Consider the following 21,308-nt stretch of genomic DNA (forward strand, 5'->3'; position numbering starts at 1 on the left):
CTGCTTGCTCCTTGTACTGATCGACACATTTACAAAACAAAAGACACTAATGGAGAGGTGCAAAGGAATTTATGGTGGCCAGGGATTATGAGTTTTTATTGTAGGCTTCAGGGATTCTAGTGTTAAAGGAATGGGCAGCATTGAAGCTACTTTGGCAACTGGACCATTTAAGGTTACTTAGGACTTGGGAGTGCAAAGCAAGAATTGGGGAACTGTGTCTAACAAAAATAAGCAATTGATTAGGAATTGATTACGAGACTTGAGGATCTTCAAGATTCTGAAAAAGTCTGTAACCTTTCACATATAAATTCAATTTATATAACTAATGGAAATGCCTGAGTATATTTGTATAATGGGTTAAGGTACCTGCGGTGGGTTGGCACCCTGCCCGGGATTGGTTCCTGCCTTGTGCCCTGTGTTGGCTGGGATTGGCTCCAGCAGACCCCCGTGACCCTGTGTTCGGATTCAGCGGGTTGGAAAATGGATGGATGGATGGATGGGTTAAGGTACAAAATCAAATATTTACAGTATGTGTTTTTAAATGTTGAACCATTTCTCATTGCTGGCTGAAATGTTAGTGTCCCATTTCACATCTACACTCCCTCACTATCAATTTCTCTGCATTCATAAGTCGAGAATTTGTTCTTTTTGCGTATGATTGGATTCCATAATTGCATAGCTCCGTGGGTTCTTTCTATTCTCTAGTTTAGTGTGGTTTCATTAATAGAACTTTAATCTCACATTAAAAAAATAGATTGTGAGTTGAATATTTCAATCCATGGAGTGCATCTACAGCAGAGGTGATTGGGGTTTACAGAAGTTACTGCAGGTTCTGCATTTGTTGACTATTCTAACAGACAACAACCGGAATCAAGGGCTCAAATTCAAATTGATGAATCTGTGATGTAGGACTAATAACCACTAGGTCATCAGGCTACCCCAAAACTAAAACTGTACGGTAAAAATACCTTGACATTGTAAAAAGCAAATCTGAATTTATAACAAAAGCAATGTCCCACTCTAACACTCTAAGTTTCTCTCTAAAATAAAGGTTTATATACAGTATTTTTTTTACAGATGAATGGAAAAAATTGCTCACTGAAGACCAGATCTTAAAGGGAAGACAGCCCATTACATCAAGAAAGTCATGTCTAGAGCTAATATTAAAAGTATAACACATTTTGATTAAATGTAGCCTTTTCTAAGACTTTTATTATTCTTTGTCAGTGCATTTTTAATATGTGCAAAGCCATTGTGTTCTGTAACAATATGAGTAATAGTATCATGTCTTAACAAATAATTATTTTATAATTATTAGGGTCACATAGAAAAGCTCTGTTGCTAAGGGAATAAAGAAAGCCATCAGAGGTATAGTGTAATATTGAGATGTCAAGAGATATTAAACAAAATGTTCTTGTTCTTTTAAGAATGATTTATAAGCTTCAGATTGTCCTCCCACAGATGCACTCATACAGTCCTCCTGTAAATAAAGGAATGCAGAAGGCGCTCATCTACCATGACTCTACCTCCTGCAGATATATTTTTTATGTCTGAGCAATATTAGCATGTTCTATGTCAGGTGACCCACCTCCAAAGAACTAAGTTTTATATACAGTCACTGACTACGTGGAATTTGTCTGTCCTCCCTGTGTCTCACGTCAGCCTTTTTCAGGGTGGAGTGGTAGCTTTGAGGCTAGGGACCTTGCTGGCAGTCAGAAGGTTGGCGGCTCGAATCCTATAAACACCACAAGTGTCTCTACTCTGTTGGGCCATTGAAGAAGGCCCTTAACCTGCAATTGCTTCATCCTGAGTATGACATTAATCTGCATCCAGCCCTGCAAGCGGGCCCTCCAACTTACAGGGAAAACTTGGGGGTTGGTGACAGGATGGGCACTCCAGCCATGGTAAAAAACCTCACACTGTTCCAGTGTGGTGCTGAGGTGTCACCCTGTTGCATGGCTGTACTTGGGTCCCAATCTGGGTGGTTCGTCGTGTGGTGGGTGTGGCAATGCACTGTAATCAGTGCATGCTCTGAACCTCTCTCTCTCTCTCACACATCTCAAATACATATAGGATTGTGTTACTGGTGTGTCTAAATTGAGTGTGGATCTTTGCATGATTGTGTTAGGATAAGCTCAGTCTCTCCATGACACGGTAATAAACTAAGCAAGTTTAGAAAAAGAATGAATGATTGATATTCCCAACACCTCCATGTGGACCGTAGACCATAGATTGAAAATTGGGAGTAGTTAGTAACAACCAAGTGGTCAAGCCATAATTCTGAGCTCAATTGTTTAATGATCTTCTTATTTTCTTCTTTTCTTTCTTGGTTTGTTCATTGCCTATTAACCTACTGTATATACTTGAAACCCGAAAAATCAATCATAAAATCAGACCCCGATGTATACACCCGTTCAAAAATGCGACATTTCATTTTTTTTTTACATCCTCTTGCCTCCAACAATCTCACACCAGTTTCTCAGAATATTGAATTTTGTTGCAGCAGAGCAGTTACCAATTTCTTTCACCACTTCAATGACTTTTAATTTAAAACCAGGTTCATTTTTTTCTTCTGATTGAATGTTCCATCGTAGATAAGGGATGCTCTTATGATATGAGGGTGTGAGATACAAAAAACACAAATCAGTGCAAACGTCGCTTACCATCATATTACCATGTGGTCATGTAGGCACAATGCATAGAAAAAAAAGGCAGTGTAATCTGTGTTCACTGTCTCAGGTGGGCATTAGCATATCATAATCTGTTCAACTAATAGCATGAGTTTTCCACATCCAACTTATATGACCGACGTTATAAAATACCGGAAATTATTATTTTTTATTTATTTTTTTAATTTTATTGATTTTATTGGGCAGCACGGTGACGCAGTGGTAGTGTTGCTGCCTTGCAGTTAGGAGACCTGGGTTCACTTCCTGGGTCCTCCCTGCGTGGAGTTTGCATTTCTCCCCGTGTCTGCGTGGGTTTCCTCCGGGCGCTCTGGTTTCCTCCCACAGTCCAAAGACATGCAGGTTAGGTGGATTGGCGATTCTAAATTGGCCTTAGTGTGTGCTTGGTGTGTGGGTGTGTTTGTGTGTGTCCTGCGGTGGGTTGGCACCCTGCCTGGGATTGGTTCCTGCCTTGTGCCCTGTGTTGGCTGGGATTGGCTCCAGTAGACCCCCGTGACCCTGTGTTCGGATTCAACGGGTTGGAAAATGAACGGATGGATGGTTGATTTTATTGAAATCATACAATATTCCATACAAATAGATCAATTTTTACAAAAATAGGATCGAAAACAAATCAACTCCCACCCCTGAGAAAGAGAGCATGGCCAGCAGAGTAAAACTTAAAGCTAGTAAAAATAAGTAAATACATGAATTAATAAATGAATAAAGATAAATGGAGAAGAAAAAGAAATGGGGAGAGATTCTGCTTCCTCAGTGCTTTAAAAGCTTATTCTAAAATATTATTGATTAGATCCTGCCAGGTTTTGAAAACGTTCTGCACAGATCCTCTAAGTGAGAATCTGATTTTTTGCAGATTCAAATAATATATAACTTCAGTTACCCAGACTTAGAAGAGGAGAGTTAGGATTCTTCCAGTTGAGTAAGATAAGTCTACGTGCCAATAGTGTAGTAAAGGCAATCACAGTTTGTTTGTCCTTCTCCACTTTAAGCCCATCTGGGAGTCCACCAAACACAGCTGTTAATGGGTTAGGAGGGATTGTGACACCAAGGCTGTCTGAAAGGCATTTAAAAATCTTGGTCCAGAATAATGTTAATTTGGTGCAGGCCCAAAACATGTGACCCAGTGAGGCTGGAACTTGATTGCAGCGTTCACAGGTTGCCCTGGAAATATTTTGGACAAATTTTAAACGAGACAGATGTGCTCGATATATAATTTTGAGTTGAATAATTATATGCTTTGCGCATATGGACCTCAAGTGAATTCTCTGCATTGCTACCTTCCACTCCTTTTCTGAGATGTTGAGTGAGAGATCCTTTTCTCTTTGAAATCTTTGGATCTTTGAAAGGGAGGGACTATAAAATGGTTTTATATATTGCAGAAATGCTGCCTGAGTCCTCGAGACTGAGCAATATTTTTTCCAGCATAGAGGGAGGTGGGAGGTGAGGAAAATTGGGCAGGTTCTGTTTAACAAAGTTTCTAATTTGAAGGTAGTGAAAGAAATGTATTGCTGGAAAGTTAAATTTGGAATGTAATTCTTCGTAGGATGCAAAGATGTTGTCTATGTACAGATCTCCAAGTGATTTAATCCCAAATGTTTTCCAGATATTAAAAACTGCATATGTTTGTGAGGGTGGAAAAAGGTGGTTCTCATGCAGAGGTGCCACAGACAAAAGCTTCTCTATTTTAAAATACTTCCTACATTGGTTCCATATTCTGATTGAGTGAAGCACAATTGGGTTATTAGTGTATCGACGATAACTTGCATTTATTGGAGCACAAAACAAGGAATATAGAGAAGTACTGCAGGATTTTATTTCTATTGCAGACCAAGCCTGTGTATGTTCATCTATTTGTGTCCAGGTTTTTATAGTTTGTATGTTTGCTGCTCAGTAATAAAATTGAAAGTTAGGTAGAGCCATGCCACCTTCTGCCTTAGGTCTTTGTAGGGTCGCTCTTTGGATCTGTGGATGTTTTGAATTCCAAATAAATGAGGTTATGGTTGAATCTAATTTCTTAATAAACGATTTATTGATGTCTATTGGAATGTTTTGAAATAAAAAGAGCAGCTTAGGAAATTATATGGTAAAATCAAGTCCTGACTTGTACGCGGGAGAACTTAAGTATCTAACTGCCTACATCCAAACAAGAAAGAATTCTGACTTTATCAAAAATGGGACATGATATCAGAATTTGGGGATTGCATTGAGAGAAGGCACCATTAGTCTCTAGAGACTTGAATACTTGCATGAACCATACACATCACCAAAGATTTGTGAACCTGGTAGTAAAGAAAATTTTTAAATCCTTGTTACCTACAAGTAATATGAAATAGATACAGGTCTAATTAGTATAAACCAGACATTAAGTCCCATGTACCTTTGCTATTTATTTATCTGAGAAGCTTATGGACATATATAGTTTTGTTTCAGATTTGTGATTGGTGGTTGATAATGCTCCCAAAAATATTACTAGTTTGTTTTTAAATGAGAAAGCTTTTGGAGACACTTCTCCTTAATATGTATACCTTTTCTTACCTTTGCAGATTCTTTTTAATGTGGCCCTATAGTGAGTCTGTTTTACTCTGACCATTAACAGCACTTGGAGTACAGCTTGTGTTTTATTCTACTGTATATTTTGTTACTGTATTATTTCTTTTGAATACTCCTCCTCACCCTCTGGCCTAATTAATACACTGAGCCCCCAGGAGTAGAGTAAATAAAAACACAAGTCTCTTTTACTTTGAGGTTTAACAGCACTTAGGCCCATACTTTATTCTATAATATGCTATTGTGTCAATTCTATACAACCCACACATTATCCTATATTGTATTACAGTATCAATTCTATAAAGCCTTTATATTATGCTACTGTACAGAAATCTATTGGAGTAACCTGCTGACCTAACTATTGCACTTAGTCCCTAGCTTTAGAGTTAACAGCAAAGCAAGTTATGGAAGCATACAGCTAATTCAGTTTAATATTATAATAATAAAAATAATAATACCATTAAACAATTTTAAATGCCGATGCAAAAGCAAATCAAGATATGGCAATTCACACCATACAACCTGATAGTGTTAGATGTACAGTTTCACAGGCAGCACTGTCTTCTTTTAAACTCTTCGTCACACCACATGTACCTCAGTAATGAGGTAGGTGAAAGACTGCTAATCAGTTCAGCAGCTGACATTATAAAGTTAATATAAATGTACTTTGATCATTCTGTCCCTGAAACGCTCATAAATCTTTGCCTGTCTGCCCTTTCGGAGACTCATAAAACCTACAAATTTCCTGTCTCAGAACAGAGCTGATAAAGATTAAATCCATGTGTCTAACATGGAAGTGAAACAGTGAAGTGTGCTTTTGATGCTTTGCACTTAGAAGCTATGCTTGTAAAATGAGATCATAAGTCAGAGACTATAGTTAGATGTGTCCATACAGCCTCACACAAAGAAATGGGGGTTGTAATACCATAAACTGTGTTTGGTGGCAGTTGTATTTGATTTGAGGCACATTACCAGCATTGTGAGGGAGCGTCAGTTACGGCACTACAGCCATGTGGCACATTTCTCAAAGGGTGATCCAGCTTGTAAGATCCTCATTGTTGGGGACCCGAGTGGCTGGACCAGGCCAAGGGGTCGCCCACGTAACACCTGGCTGCGGCAGATAGAGGGTCATTTCCGGAGGGTGGGACTGGACCGCGTGTCTGCCTCAGGGGTTGCCAACCGGGATCTCGAGTTGTTTCGTTGTGTAGTGGGTGCGGCAAAGCACTGTACCAGTGTGTGCTCCCCAACTTGACTTGACTTGTATTTGATTTAAAACAGTTCATCTCTCTTATCAGTACACAGCCAAGTAACAGAGCAGCATTCCTAGAACCCTGGAAATATAATGCTGCAGTCTTTTGATACTTTTCACTTAAATTAATAATCTACATATTCAGCGAATTCTAATTTAGATAGATAGATAGATAGATAGATAGATAGATAGATAGATAGATAGATAGATAGATAGATAGATAGATAGATAGATAGATACTTTATTAATCCCCATGGGGAAATTCACATACTCCAGCAGCAGCATAACTGAAAAAAAACAATATTAAATTAAAGAGTGATAAAAATGCAGGTATAACAGACAGTAACTTTGTATAATGTTAACGTTTACTCCCCCAAGGGTGGAACTGAAGAGTCGCATAGTGTGGAGGAGGAACGATCTCCTCAGTCTGTCAGTGGAGCAGGACATTGACAGCATTCTGTCGCTGAAGCTGCTCCTTTGTCTGGAGATGATACTGTTCAGTGGATGCAGGGGATTCTCTTGACAGGAGCCTGCTCAGCGCCCATCGCTCTGCCACAGATGTCAAACTGTCCAGCTCCGTGCCTACAATAGAGCCTGCCTTCCTCACTAGTTTGTCCAGGTGTGAGGTGTCCCTCTTCTTTATGCTGCCTCCCCAGCACACCACTGCGTAGAAGAGGGCGCTCGCCACAACCGTCTGATAGAACATCTGCAGCATATTATTGCAAATGTTGAAGGACGCCAGCCTTCTAAGAAAATATAGTTGGCTCTGTCCTCTCTTGCACAGAGCATCAGTATTGGCAGTCCAGTTTAATTTATCATCCAGCTGCACTCCCAGGTATTTATAGGTCTGCACCCTCTGCACACAGTCACCTCTGATGATCACGGGGTCCATGAGGGGCCTGGGCCTCCTAAAATCCACCACCAGCTCCTTGGTTTTGCTGGTGTTCAGGTGTAGGTGGTTTGAGTCGCACCATTTAACAAAGTCCTTGATTAGGTTCCTGTACTTCTCCTCCTGCCCATTCCTGATGCAGCTCACAATAGCAGTGTCATCAGTAAACTTTTGCACATGGCAGGACTCTGAGTTGTATTGGAAGTCTGATGTATAAAGGCTGAACAGGACCGGAGAAAGTACAGTCCCCTGCGGCGCTCCTGTGCTGCTGACCATAAAGTCAGACCTGCAGTTCCCGAGATGCACATACTGAGGTCTGTCTGTAAAATAGTCCACGATTCATGCCACCAGGTATGAATCTACTCCCATCTCTGTCATCTTGTCCCTAAGGAGCAGAGGTTGGATGGTGTTGAATCTGATTTAATCTATTTAATCTGATGCAAAAGTAAGTTTATGTTTACTTTAAAGTATATTTGCTTTTTAAGCATATTTGCTTATATAACAGCAGGCTGTTTAACATAGAAAAGCAATAAAGTGTCTTTTCTAAAAGTCCTCAAGTTACATTTTAAATTATTTGAAGAAAAGTTCCTTCCTCCTACACCGGCACTCAGAGAAGAACCTCTCGGCATGTAAATAGCTTCTTTACTTCTGTAGTTACTCTAACCAATAACAAATTTTGATTCACCCGTTTCACCAGATCTCCGTCAAAGTTATATTTCGAATGGGGAAGGAGTTCAGTTCAATAAATTCTTATTATATTGCTTTGTGCATTTATCATACTTTTTCTGGACTATTGTACCATTTGCTGCTGTTGCATGTAATATTGAGACAAATTCCAAGCAAGTATGTTGCCTGGAACTAAAATTCAAGCTCAACTTAAACTAATTTCAGGTTAGGATGAGAAATTTTTTGTGCTTCTTCACATGTCTTAAAACAATTAATAAATAAAGTAAGCAATTATAGTAACCAAAATTTTAAAGTGAAACATGGGAAAACAAAAGTGCTATTACAAATTGTTGAATCTCATTGTTTTAATATTAATGTTAATACCTGCTAATATCTATAATTAGCTGTCACCCATGGCTCCGCCGTGTAGTAGTGAAACAGGACAAACTTTAAAAATCAATAAACAAACAGGTATTGCTAGCTAAACGGAGGCAAGGTACACTCCAACACGTGGCGAGAGGTAGACTGACTCAAACGGAGGCTGGTGCATGATTGAGGAGGGCCCTGCCCGGCTACCCACTCCTGAAGTCACACTTCCCCCGTCCTTCGGCCCACAGTCTCTGTCTCGGATTTGCGAAAATAAATCGCTGCCGCAGGTAAAGTATGATACTTAGCACGATGAGAGAAGTCACAATATAGAAAAAAATAATAGAAAAAAAATAGATCTAAATCCGTTAAGTAGTTCTCTCATGAAAATTGGACAGATAGATGTTGGAATTTATATATATAGAGGTGAGTGTGGCATCTCCATGTTGCCCTTAAGTCTGCATTTGATTTTTTTCCTGGAATTTAAATTTTAACACCCATTCCATGTTACTGCAAGAAATACATATAAGCAATCATTGTGATTAGATAATGAGAAACATTTTTGATATTAGAACATGAATTTGGAAATTGTGTTATTTAAAAGGGATCTTTATGTTGCACTTTCCTTGGTTGGCTGGAAATCTGTTGGTTTTATGTGAGGGTAGAAGGTGAAAAACTGAGTTGAATATATTCTTACAGTTCAGACGAGACTGAAATGACTTTGTGCTGTGCATACATATGAAAATAAAGACTTAAAAAGAATTTCAAACCCACAATCCAGTTCTCATTACTCAATTCAGATTTCATTTGAGAACCTTACTTTGAAATGAAATGCAACTTTACATTAACTGTGATTGACTGGTGCTTCATCAAGGGTTGGTTTCTGCCTTACATCTCATGCTGCCAGCATACTCTTTTCTACTGTAAATCTCAGGAAAATGAAAAACAGGCAACATGAACACACACATCATGTAATCCATTCATCCACCCAGCTTATATTTGCCTAATCCACGTATAAGGCTCTGTTAGATAAGATTGCATTGTGTTCCAAATTATTGTTCTCCTTTAAGAAAAGTTTGTGACAGCTCTTTTTTAGTGAATGCAGGTTTAAAGTTTTTGTTTATTCCAATTTTCTGTACATCAATATTGTGTCTTTCATATCACTTTTAAATAAAATTATTCATGACTGCATTCACCATTGTTGAGACTGCACATTCTCTGGTTGTCTGTATAGGGTTTAAAGTAAAGTAAATAAGTAAATAGTTTGTTGCCATTAGGGAACTGCAGTCAGTTACAGGGAATTTGATCAGTGACTTTATATAAATAAAACATCAGTACAAACCTTCAACATGAGTACAACAGTAATCATCATTACAGGGCACTGGGGTGGCAGCTGGCTTAGGTCTTCAAGCATGTGATTAGAAACAGCTCTGAACCCACAGAGGTTTATTCTTTTCCGGGAATGATAATAAAAGGTGTTTTTGTTTTCTTCTCCTCTGTTGCCAAGTGGCTATGTATCAATTCCTACTGTATATTAACTGGTATTTGAACTGGCCAGTCTTTATTTTGAGATTAATTTCTGCTTTAAGTCTTGTTTCCTTGTTATGAGTGTTTATATGTGTAATAGTTGTTTTAGTTACTTATTGTTTGTAAATTATAGTGAATTTATGTAACCTTACACTGTAATAAGCTGAATAGAAATAAAGTCTTCAATTTTTTTGACAGCAGGACCTTTTGCCTTGGTAGAAATCTGCAAGGCTTTTGCAGACATCACTAATGTTCAAGTTGTCAAATACCTCTTCTCAAACTGTTTACAAATCTCTTAGAAATGAATTAACAGTAGACATTGGAGGAACATGAGCCATCACTGAAACAACTGAGCTTATAACATTTCTATCTATAACATATTTTGTTCATGCTAGTAAACAAATCAAATTAATCTCTATACATAGCAATATACCTAATATTCAGTTTCCAGTTTTACCCTTTTCATTTGTCAGATAGATAGATAGATAGATAGATAGATAGATAGATAGATAGATAGATAGATAGATAGATAGATAGATAGATAGATAGATAGAGTAATATGAAAAAGTTTGGGAACCCCTCTCAGCCTGCATAATAATTTATTTTCCTTTCAACAAAAAACATAACAGTGGTATGTCTTTCATTTCCTAGGAACATCTGAGTACTGGGGTGTTTTCTGAAAAAAAGATTTTTAGTGAAGCAGTATTTAGTTGTATGAAATTAAATCAAATGTGAAAAACCGGCTGTGCAAAAATTTGGTTCCCCTTGCAATTCTGCTGATTTGAATGCCTGTCACTACTCAATGCTGATTACTTGCAACACCAAATTGGTTGGATTAGCTCGTTAAGCTTTGAACTTCATAGACAGGTGTGTCCAATCATGAGAAAAGGTATTTAAGGTGGTCAATTGCAAGTTGTGCGTCCCTTTGACTCTCCTCTGAAGAGTGACAGCATGGGATCCTCAAAGCAACTCTCAAAAGATCTGACAACAAAGATTGTTCAGTATCATGGTTTAGGGGAAGGCTACAAAAAGCTATCTCAGAGGTTTAAACTGTCAGTTTCAACTGTAAGGAATGTAATCAGGAAATGAAAGGCCACAGGCACAGTTACTGTTAAACCCAGCAGGTCTGGCAGGCCTAGAAAAATAAATGAGCGGCATATGCGCAGGATTGTGAGAATGGTTACAGACAACCCACAGATCACCTCCAAAGACCTGCTTGAACATCTTGCTGCAGATGGTGTATCTGTACATCGTTCTACAATTCCGCGCAATTTGCACAAAGAACATCTGTATGGCAGGATGATGACAAAGAAGCCCTTTCTGCACTCACGCCACAAACAGAGTCACTTGTTGTATGCAGATTCTCATTTAGACAAGCCAGATTCATTCTGGAACAAAGTGCTTTGGACTGATGAGACAAAAATTGAGTTATTTGGTCAAAACAAAAGGCGCTTTGCATGGCGGAAGAAGAACACTGCATTCCAAGATAAACACCTGCTACCTACTGTCAAATTTGGTGGAGGTTCCATCATGCTGTGGGGCTGTGTGGCTAGCTTCAGGGACTGGGGCCCTTGTTAAAGTCGAGGGTCGGATGAATTCAACCCAATAGCAACAAATTCTTCAGGATAATGTTCAAGCATCAGTCACAAAGTTGAAGTTACGTAGGGGTTGGCTATTCCAACAAGACAGTGACCCAAAACACAGTTTGAAATCTACAAAGGCATTCATGCAGAGGGAGAAGTACAATGTTCTGGAATGGCCTTCACAGTCCCCTGACTTGAATATAATTGAAAATCTATGGGATGATTTGAAGCAGGCTGTCCATGCTCGGCAGCCATCAAATTTAACTGAACTGGAGAGATTTTTTATGGAAGAATGGTCAAAAATATCTCCATCCAGAATCCAGACACTCCTCAAAGGCTATAGGAATTATGTCTAGAGGCTGTTATATTTGCAAAAGGAGGCTCAACTAAGTATTGATGTAATATCTCTGTTGGGGTGCACAAATGTATGCACCTGTCTAATTTTGCAATGATGCATATTGCATATTTTCTGTTAATCCAATAAAATGTCCCTGCTGAAATACTACTGTTTCCATAAGGCATGTCATATATTAAAAGAAAGTTGCTACTTTGAAAGCTCAGCCAATGATAAACAACAATCCAACGAATAGATAGATACAGTGGACCCTTGATTTACGAACTCCATTCGTTTGCGAGGGCTGGTTGTAACTCAAGTTGGTTGTAAGTCAAGACTATTTTTCCCATAAGAAATAATGGAAATACTCATAATGCGTTCCGAATCTCCTACAGCAACACTTACTTAACCTTTTCATAATAAAAAAGGGTTGTATAATGTGCATAATTTACCAAAACACCAATAATTTTTCTAATGTACTAACCAAAAAGTGCCTAGCCTACCAGAAACAGCAATTTCATACTGTAATCACCATTTAATTTGACATCTTTGGGCTGCAGGAAGGGAGGAGGAGGAGAATGAAATGGAAGGTGGTTATTGTTTGGAAGGAGCCTCCTTATACAAATCTTTTCTTTGTAAAATTGTCGAGATGGTGGATTTCGACATGCTGTACATATTAGCAAGACCGGTCACACGAACACCACTCTCATATTTCCGCACAATTTCCTTCTTCGTTTCGATTGTGATTGCTTTCTTTACCTTTGTTACCTTCTCTTCCTTCCTTAACAATTATCGAAAAAAATTATATAAATCACTGCACTGACCGAAATTACGTCCACAAACACATGTATCTGGGCTCTGACTAACGCTTACAAACGCTCTCGGCTGTTTGTTTACAATCGCGCCAGCGGATACACGTGACCGCATTCAGGTCGTAACGCAAGATGTTGGTCGTAAATCAAAACAAAAATTTTGGTCGTAAATCAAGTTGTTCGCATGTCAGGCCGGTCGTATATCAAGGGTCGACTGTAGATATATAGATAGTGTAAAAAGGAATGAAAATAAATGTAAAAATAATTGGAGCTCCTGTCAGGACACCCCATTTTAACTGGCAAAATTAGAAAGCCAAGTATGAATTGAAATGATAGAGATTTGGGGAATTATTGCCCTTCAGTTTCAAATTCAGAGATAAGTGTCACAGGAGCAAATTCTTCTCACTGCCTTCCTTCTGGCATGGGGTGGAGTTGGTGTGGTGGATTGAAATGATGTCAGGCATCTTCCTCTATGTGTTCCTCCATTCTATAGAAGGAAATAGAAAGTGGGTGTACAAACGTTCTACCACCACAGCATTATCCTGATGTACCTTTAAAATGGTCCCCATAAGAGATTCACAATACCTGTCATGCTTATCTATTGTTGCTTGTCAGTCTTGTGTTGTCAGTTCCACTCAGATTGGCTGATGAACGGTGTCTGGTGTTGCCACACTTGCATGGCATCAAATCTCAGTTCAAATTCTTTTCACATGTAGCTGCAATTTGAAATTCTGACTGGCTTAATGAGTTCAAAAAGCATTTGAAGACTCCCTTGTTCAGTGAATTTCTGTTATGCTGATATTAGCTGTTAGGTTTTTGTAAACTAGAAATTGTAAGTTTGTATTTTTTGTTCTGAGCTCTTGACTTGGGGTGATCAATTTTGTAACCTCGCACCTAAACAGTCCCCCAGACTGATGATTACTGAATTATGTTGACCTCTTTTGCAAGTCGCTTTGGATTAAAGCGTCTGCTAATCAAATACATTTAAATGTAAAATGTAAATGTACCACATGGGTTTACTGTAGAGTCATGAAGAGGACTCATCAGAAACCAAGCAGTGTGTCCAGTGTTTTTCTCTCTCTGCTTTTGACTCAGGAGAGTCATGGCTAGTGCCCAGCAAACAGCCAGCCTTCCTAATTCACTTACTAAAACTGCTGGCGTATCCTGTCCTAACTGGATAAATAAGTACATTTGAACCCCAAAATAGCTGAACAAATGCTAAAATAATCTGCCCATACCAAGTGACCAGGGGGGTATTTTTCGTACGTCGCTTAAATCATTCGAGATCAGGTGCCTCATCTTGGATAAGTTAATGGCAGTGACACTCATCCGGGATAGGTCGGTTTTTCAAATGCAGCCGTGTATTAGATTAGTCTAGCTGGATCTAATCATACGAGATGAATGCGCGTGCCCGTGCTGAGTGAAAAGCCCATATATATTGAGTCTAGAAAACATGATCAGCAAGTCTTTGATAGGCTGTAACAAAATGACGAAAGAACGGGCACATTTTTTTTTTCACACACGTGGCGCAGGAACTTTTATTCAAAGGACATGAAGAATTTCAAGATTTAATATGCACAAGGGGTAACACTGCAAAAGCAGCCCAGACCAGAAAAGACGGCTGGCAAAAAGTGGCTGACAAATTAAACGCTAAGTAGTGTGCATTGTACTTACTGAAAGCAGCGTTTCATTTCCTATGTGTCAGATTAATTATTATTTAATATGTCATAATTCCAGATCAAATGTGAGCACAAGGAGAACATGGGAACAGGTTAAAGTGAAGTACAAGAATATACTTCAAACTGGTAAATATTGGTATATAACTATTTAAAGAATTGATTACATAATCATATATAATATAAAAAACATTAATTTTACAGCTAATAAGAAGGCAGACAAGCAAAAAACAGGTGGAGGTCCACGCGGTCCAGACCTAACCCCTGCAGAAGAGTTGGCTCTCCAGCAAAATGCCCATCGCCCTGTTTCTGAGGGCATTCCAGGGGGAAGCTCCTCCTCAGAACCAGTGGCAGGATGCAGTGGTCACTTCATTTCAGGTATAGGATGGTCATTGCATATATTTGTCCTCCATGTGTGCCGTAGGTATGTTCCATATAGCCCTCTTTGTTGGGTCAGTTGCAGGGAATATTATATCCCTTGAACTTGTGTCTGACCAACGAGATATTGACGAAGGTCAAATATTTGATGAAGACACTGTGTCTGATTATTCATAAGGAGGAGAGGTACATTTTCCAAATAATATTTGATCAAACTCCACTCTGATCAGTCCCATGTGCCCCAATCACATTTGGAAATCCTGGTAATGAGAATGTTAGGCTGATTGAGATTCTTCATGGAACTGTGGGTGTTTTAGCCTATGTATTACCTACCTGCAATGGCATGAAATGCCTCTTTTATTGTCTGCACACACAGGTGTCCAGGAAACACTATGAAAACCCGAAGGAAATATTTCAGAGTCAAACAGACTTTACGAATTGCCTGGCAAACTGCACTTTTAGTTAGATTTTCCGCATCGCCTACAGTATATAAAAAAGTGCCGCTTGTAAAAAACCTCAAAGCAATGCATACTGTCTGTGTGGTTGTGAGAGCCCGACTTCGCCTAGTTTGACTTCGAATATAAGGTGCTAATAAATCTTTGAGGTACAATATTCCCCCTCGGATAAAGCGGTATCTTTCGAAAAGAATTTCCTCCAGGAGCAATAAAGGATCTTGCCGATCGCGCAAAACCCTCTCTATATGAAATTCTCTTCGTATAATTTGCGCACCAATATCAATTGGTCGCTCATTCATGAACGGCGAAGCCATGACTGGATGACATCCACGCACCGTCATCGATTACGTGTGTAAACTAATCCTTGTTTACGTAGAACAAACCTGCTCCCAGCAGGTTTGAGGATTAGGATGTGTTGCTATGACAACACTTCCAGCAAGAGTTTCGAAAAACCGACAGATCCAGGATCAGGCCAAATCATCAACAACTACATCTGGCTAAACGACTAATCCACGTACGAAAAATACCCCCCTGAATTTTATGTATACTGCTTTGGTTTTCAACAGCCGATACAGATTTCTGTCTAGGAGCATACTCAGGAATTTATACATATGGACCACCTCAACTTCTACTCACTGGAGGAAGACCAAAATCAATTTAGAATTGTATTTAAAGTGTGGCGTGTATAGTTTGAACAGTAGGGATGCAGTGACTGATTCTCAGGGGTCTGTGTTGCTAACAACCTGATCTGACACACAGTTCTGTTGCCTTGCAAAACTATGGTGTCCGCTTGTCAGTGACCCAAAGCACTGAGGTGGTATCCACTTGCATCAGTTTTAGTTTATCACACATCACTAAGAGTTGAATGGTGAAAAGAAATAAAGACGTCAAAAGAGTAAAAAAAAAAAGCTGCCTATCTTTTCTAGACAATAGTTAACGATGTTTAGCTCATGTGTATCTTATAGACAAACTGAACAGACTACGATGCTGCTTTCACCTTGGGTCTAAATTAATTGCCTACAAAGATTTTAATTGTTTTTACGATGTGCTATTGTATGAAAACAGAAATATTTACATTCCTCAGGATCAAGTTTAATAGTTACCAATTTCTAATCATCAAATAAAAATTCCCATCTGCTGTAACAGCATACGATGAACTTATTAACAACTTAGTCTTAGTCTTTAAATCTTGAAGGTTTCTGGGAACCTGCTGGTGAATCTTGATCAGCATTTCCTTCCACAAATGTTTTATTAGATTTAAATCTGGTTTGACTGGGCCATATCAACGCCTTTATTTTTTCCTCTCCTTTGAGGTATGCTTTTATGATCATTGTCCTGCTGAAAGGTCCACCTGATTCTCATCCTTATAGTCCTCGTGGATGACAACAGATTTTTCTCAATAGTTTCCAGATACATGGATCGACTCATTATCTGTAATCTGATGGTACAATGAGAACTGAAACAGCCCCATAACATGATGCTTCCACCTCTGAATTTCACTGTAGGAATTGTATTTTTTAGTGTCATATACAGAGCCATTTCTCCTTTAAACATGATGCATTTTTTTTGTTCCTGAATTGTTTGATTTTGTCTCATTTGATCACACAATATTCTCCCAGTAATCTACAATCATCTCGTTGAGCAAACTTCAAATGAGCTTCAACATGCCTTTTCTTTAGTAATGGAGTCTTCCATGCTGATTGTGAATGGAGACTATGGCAGTACTGTATATAGCGTTGCCTATTGTTTTCTCTTGTAATGAATGTACCTGCTGTTTCCAGGTCTTTCTGGAGCTCTTTTCTTGGCTCATTGATAACTCTTCTGACTAACTTTCTGACTGCTACCTTGTAAGTAGCTAATTCGTGTGGCCAGTTGTAACGATTACCCTAAACTCAAAGAGGACAATGCTATATTAACAATAAGCTGGTTGAGCTCTTAATAGCACCTGGCTGTTCTGACACTTCTCCTCTCAAAGCTTACTATCAAGCAAAGACAGAAAACAAAAGGAAACAGTTACGGAACAACACAAGAGGAAAATTTACATATGTAAATATATTTTAACTAAACAATTACACACTTTTACTTATTACCACAGTACCAACAAGATAAAGTCCCATTTAAGTGTCCCTAAAGCAAATGCCTGTCCCATAGACATAGACAATCCCTTAAAACACACCAAATTCCCACTTTTAGTTAGAAAGGAAGGCCAGTCCCAACAACTTAAAGAAACAAAAGACACCCCTGTTCAGGTGAGGCACATTTATATACACAAATGTAAACAAAACACCAGAGACAGATATATAGTAACACAATTCCAGTCCAAAGGGTTATTGTCCATGAAAGCAGGAGAACCATGCGATGAGGACGATCAAATTGGGAATGATCGATGGAAGATGGAATGGCTGTGTTATCCCGAAAGTAAAAAAAGGTTACAGATCTCACACATTATACACTTCATTTCATTATTAGTATAACATGGAAAAAGTTTTTGCTTTAGGTATGTGTTCAGCATTTCTTGCATTTCTGGCATTTTCTTTCATCCTACACTTACCCAGATCTTTGTAGACCTATGTAGACGCCTCACACACAGATAAGAAGCCTTGGCTTGAGCTGGGAGATTTGAGCTCCATCACTGGGGGGGGGATGGGATAGCAGGCTGCTTGCTGCTTGTGCTGATTTGTGCATTTACAAAACAAAAGACGACGATGGTAGAGGTGCAAAGGGATTTAAGGTGGGCCGGGATTATGTGTTTTTTCACAGGCGTAGGGAATTCTAGTGTTAAAGGAAGGATATTTTTCCTTGATTTTAATGGAATGTTTATTGTTTGGTTTTGAACTTTTTAACCTCAACTTTGCATGCTGATTTTATGAATTATTTGTTTATTTATTGAGTGGACTGCATTGCATTTTTTGGAAACAGTTTGAAATAAAAGCACTGAAACACTTTGAACCCAGAACACACACACAACAGGTGGTACAAATTGCCAGGGACAATGGAGCCAATCTGGACTGTTACAGTTGGGTAACCTCATTTAGCCTTCCCCACCTAGGGGCCAAAGCTACTAACTGCTGATCTGGATATCTTCTGCTTTTTTCCAGCTTTTATCTCTCTCTAAATAAAGAACCAGATCCCACCATACTTTTTCTGGGTCATCTATCCTCAATCAACCTTCAGTCTCTTCAATATATGTCTTTCATACTGTTGCCCCTGTCTATTTTGCTTTGTGACTCTGTGCTTCATAGGATCTACCTCTCCCCTAATGGAAAGGAAGATTTCTACTTTTCTGACAGCGGGAATTTTCCTTTGTCCATTTCTACCATAATGGTGATCTTGAACCTAGCAATATGCTGAAATATTAACAAACTATATGCCAGTACTGTGTATCTGAAATACTGGTAAATGAACAGAGTAAATTTTATTCAAAGACTTAATATAAATCACTTTACAAAGCAATTTACATTGTAGCAGTGCACAAAGAATCAAACAAATTTTTTAATATAATTGAACTCATGCACTGCAGTGCTCTCTCCTGCTATAAACAAATTAGAAAAATACAATACAGACTACACACCTTGACAGACTCCTGCAAAATCAATAGAGGATGGGGAAATTACCTATGATCACAAAAGAAAATGAAGTTTTTTAAGGTCCATGTTTTTCTGTAGCTTTCTTGTTATTTTTTTGTCATTTTTATCAAAAGCTTCATACAAAACAGAAGTTGTGGTATTAAAACTACGTGAACAGCATACTTTGCCATGTCACAAATCCCTGGAACTGACAGTAACTATGTGCAGATTTTTGCACCTATCTACACTGCTTTGTCTAAAATAAAAGTTAGCAACATCAATACCCTTTTCTTAGTGAGGCCCATTCAAAAGCTACTTTCTAGTCCTTGTTTGATGTACCTGTCAGGATTATTCTGCCTTAATACCGAAAACTGATGCTTTTGAGCATCAGTGTAGGGCTGTGTCAGCATGCATCTGCAAAGTGAGAAAAAGGCTAACTAAAGAAGGTTAAAGACACAATGTTTGAGCTATACAGCCTACATCAGGTGTAAGGACAAAGCAGGTAATGGATATAGGAGGGGAAGGAGGGAAGAAAGCCAGGGCAGATGAAAGGAGAAAAGTTGAAAGGAGGTGAAAAAAGCCTCAATTAGAGAAGATGAACAGACAAATAAAAAAGTTTTTTGGTCATTAAGACTTGGTAAATATTTGATCCCAGGCTGAGAATGAGCTGTTTTCTGATGAAAAGTGTCTTTGAAGCCCTGTGAAAGAAGACAAAAAGAGAGACAAGTGTGGCTCTAATCAAGGGATTTTGAAGTGTTCTGCAATAGGCTTTGTTAGGTGTTTAATTTTGAAACGGTCTGCTAGCCGTCTCTCTGTTTCGCCTTTGTAATGGCTGGACGCTTTCTACAAGAAATGCAGTAAATGCGATTTTTAGACTGGCAAGAGATCCCTTTGTTTAATATTGAATTTACCAGTTATGATGGTAATGTTGGGTGTCACATATTTACAAGTGATACAGTGTTTCCTATTACAGCTCAAATTACCTGGTGAGGAATGTGGCTCTCTTCTGTGAAGTGGGCTGCAGACAAGAAGTTAGTGTAGGTTAGGTAGTCGACAGAAGGATATCAAGTGAGGGTTAGCTAAAAAGGCTCCTGTGGAAGGTTTAGTTGGGAAAATGGGGAAATTTTATTTGATGACCTGTGGAAGGATACAGGTTTTGTTAATGCGGTTCCATTTAGAGTGGATGTTATGAGGTTTTAGTTGAGGACCCTGTCCATAATATGAGAGTGCTGTTAGCCTCATTAGTTATATTATGGGAGTAAATGACCTCTATTAACCAAAGCATAAATAAGCACCCGATACTCCAAGACCACAGAAAGGAATCTTAGGTACTTAGGTAGTATGCCATGATACACACTTGACACTCGGGTTCTTATTTTTGTATCAGCTCTTAGGTGTCAGGTTGGCACATCCAACATCCTACGTTGGAATCCTATGTGCTTGTTTTCTGTCAAAGTGGAAATGTCAAAGTAAATTTTATTATTTTATTACATTTCTACTTTATTCTCTCCATTTATGTCAAGATTAAAGTCGACATTTCCATTTTATTCTCATAGTTTATTTTGTCATTAAAGTAGAATGTCATAAACTAAACTTCATCCTAAAATCAATGTTTAATTTACTAGATTTTCTCAAACCCCGTCATATTTTAATGTAGCACATTAAATGCTTTGGGTTAAGTGTTCCCCGACCCAATTGTTAATCGCTATGCGCTTCTTAAACTGATTTCCTCTTGCACTAAGAGGAGGAGCAGGCAGCGATTGCAGCACAGAATGCATTCACTTTATGATATTCCTGCTCTCTGAAAATGTAGAATGAAAAGATAAATTTTCATGATGAAATGCATTAAAGCAGTTATTAAACATGCATGGTAGTGCTGTTCCCTCACTGTAAGGGGTCCCCAGTTGTAGGTTCAGTGTAGAGAACTTTATGGTAGGCGTGACGAGGCTCCAAAAAACTGGATGTATGAATGGTTATCGCACAAGTTTAACTTAAATATTGTATAAATATTGGGTTTGTGATCTGGTGGTCGGAGACACGAACACAGAATTCAATTGATATTCTTCTGAGTGGGCTTTCTTTATTACATGCGTGCGGTCTCTGTCTGTTGTACCAAACCCCCAGTTCCTAGCTTTCCTTTTTCTTTCTTTACATAACCAATCACCACATGATAAACATCTTTGTGAAATTAAAACTAGTTATGAACTTAGACCATGGAGTGTTCAGAACTTTAAAAAAATCTTCATTATACATGTTTAATTATGCCATCCATTCAGGGTTGCATTTTTCCCAGAAAGCATTGTGTGCGAGGCAGGAGGAAATCCTGAACAGGGCGCCAGCACATTGCAGGGTGAATATGAGCAATACATACACTAGCAGGGTCAGTATAGCATAACAAAACCCCACATCCTACATGACTTTGAAAAAAACTGAAGCATGCCAAGTAAACCCACCAGAAAAACATGCAAATTCAAGGCAGGGAACACCCGGGACCCCCTTGTTGTGAGGCAGCAGTACACATTTACATTTACATCATTTAGCAGACGCTCTTATCCAGAGCGACTTACAACAGT

The sequence above is a fragment of the Erpetoichthys calabaricus genome, chromosome 2 (genome assembly GCF_900747795.2).
Source record: "Erpetoichthys calabaricus chromosome 2, fErpCal1.3, whole genome shotgun sequence".
Lineage (NCBI taxonomy): Eukaryota > Metazoa > Chordata > Cladistia > Polypteriformes > Polypteridae > Erpetoichthys > Erpetoichthys calabaricus.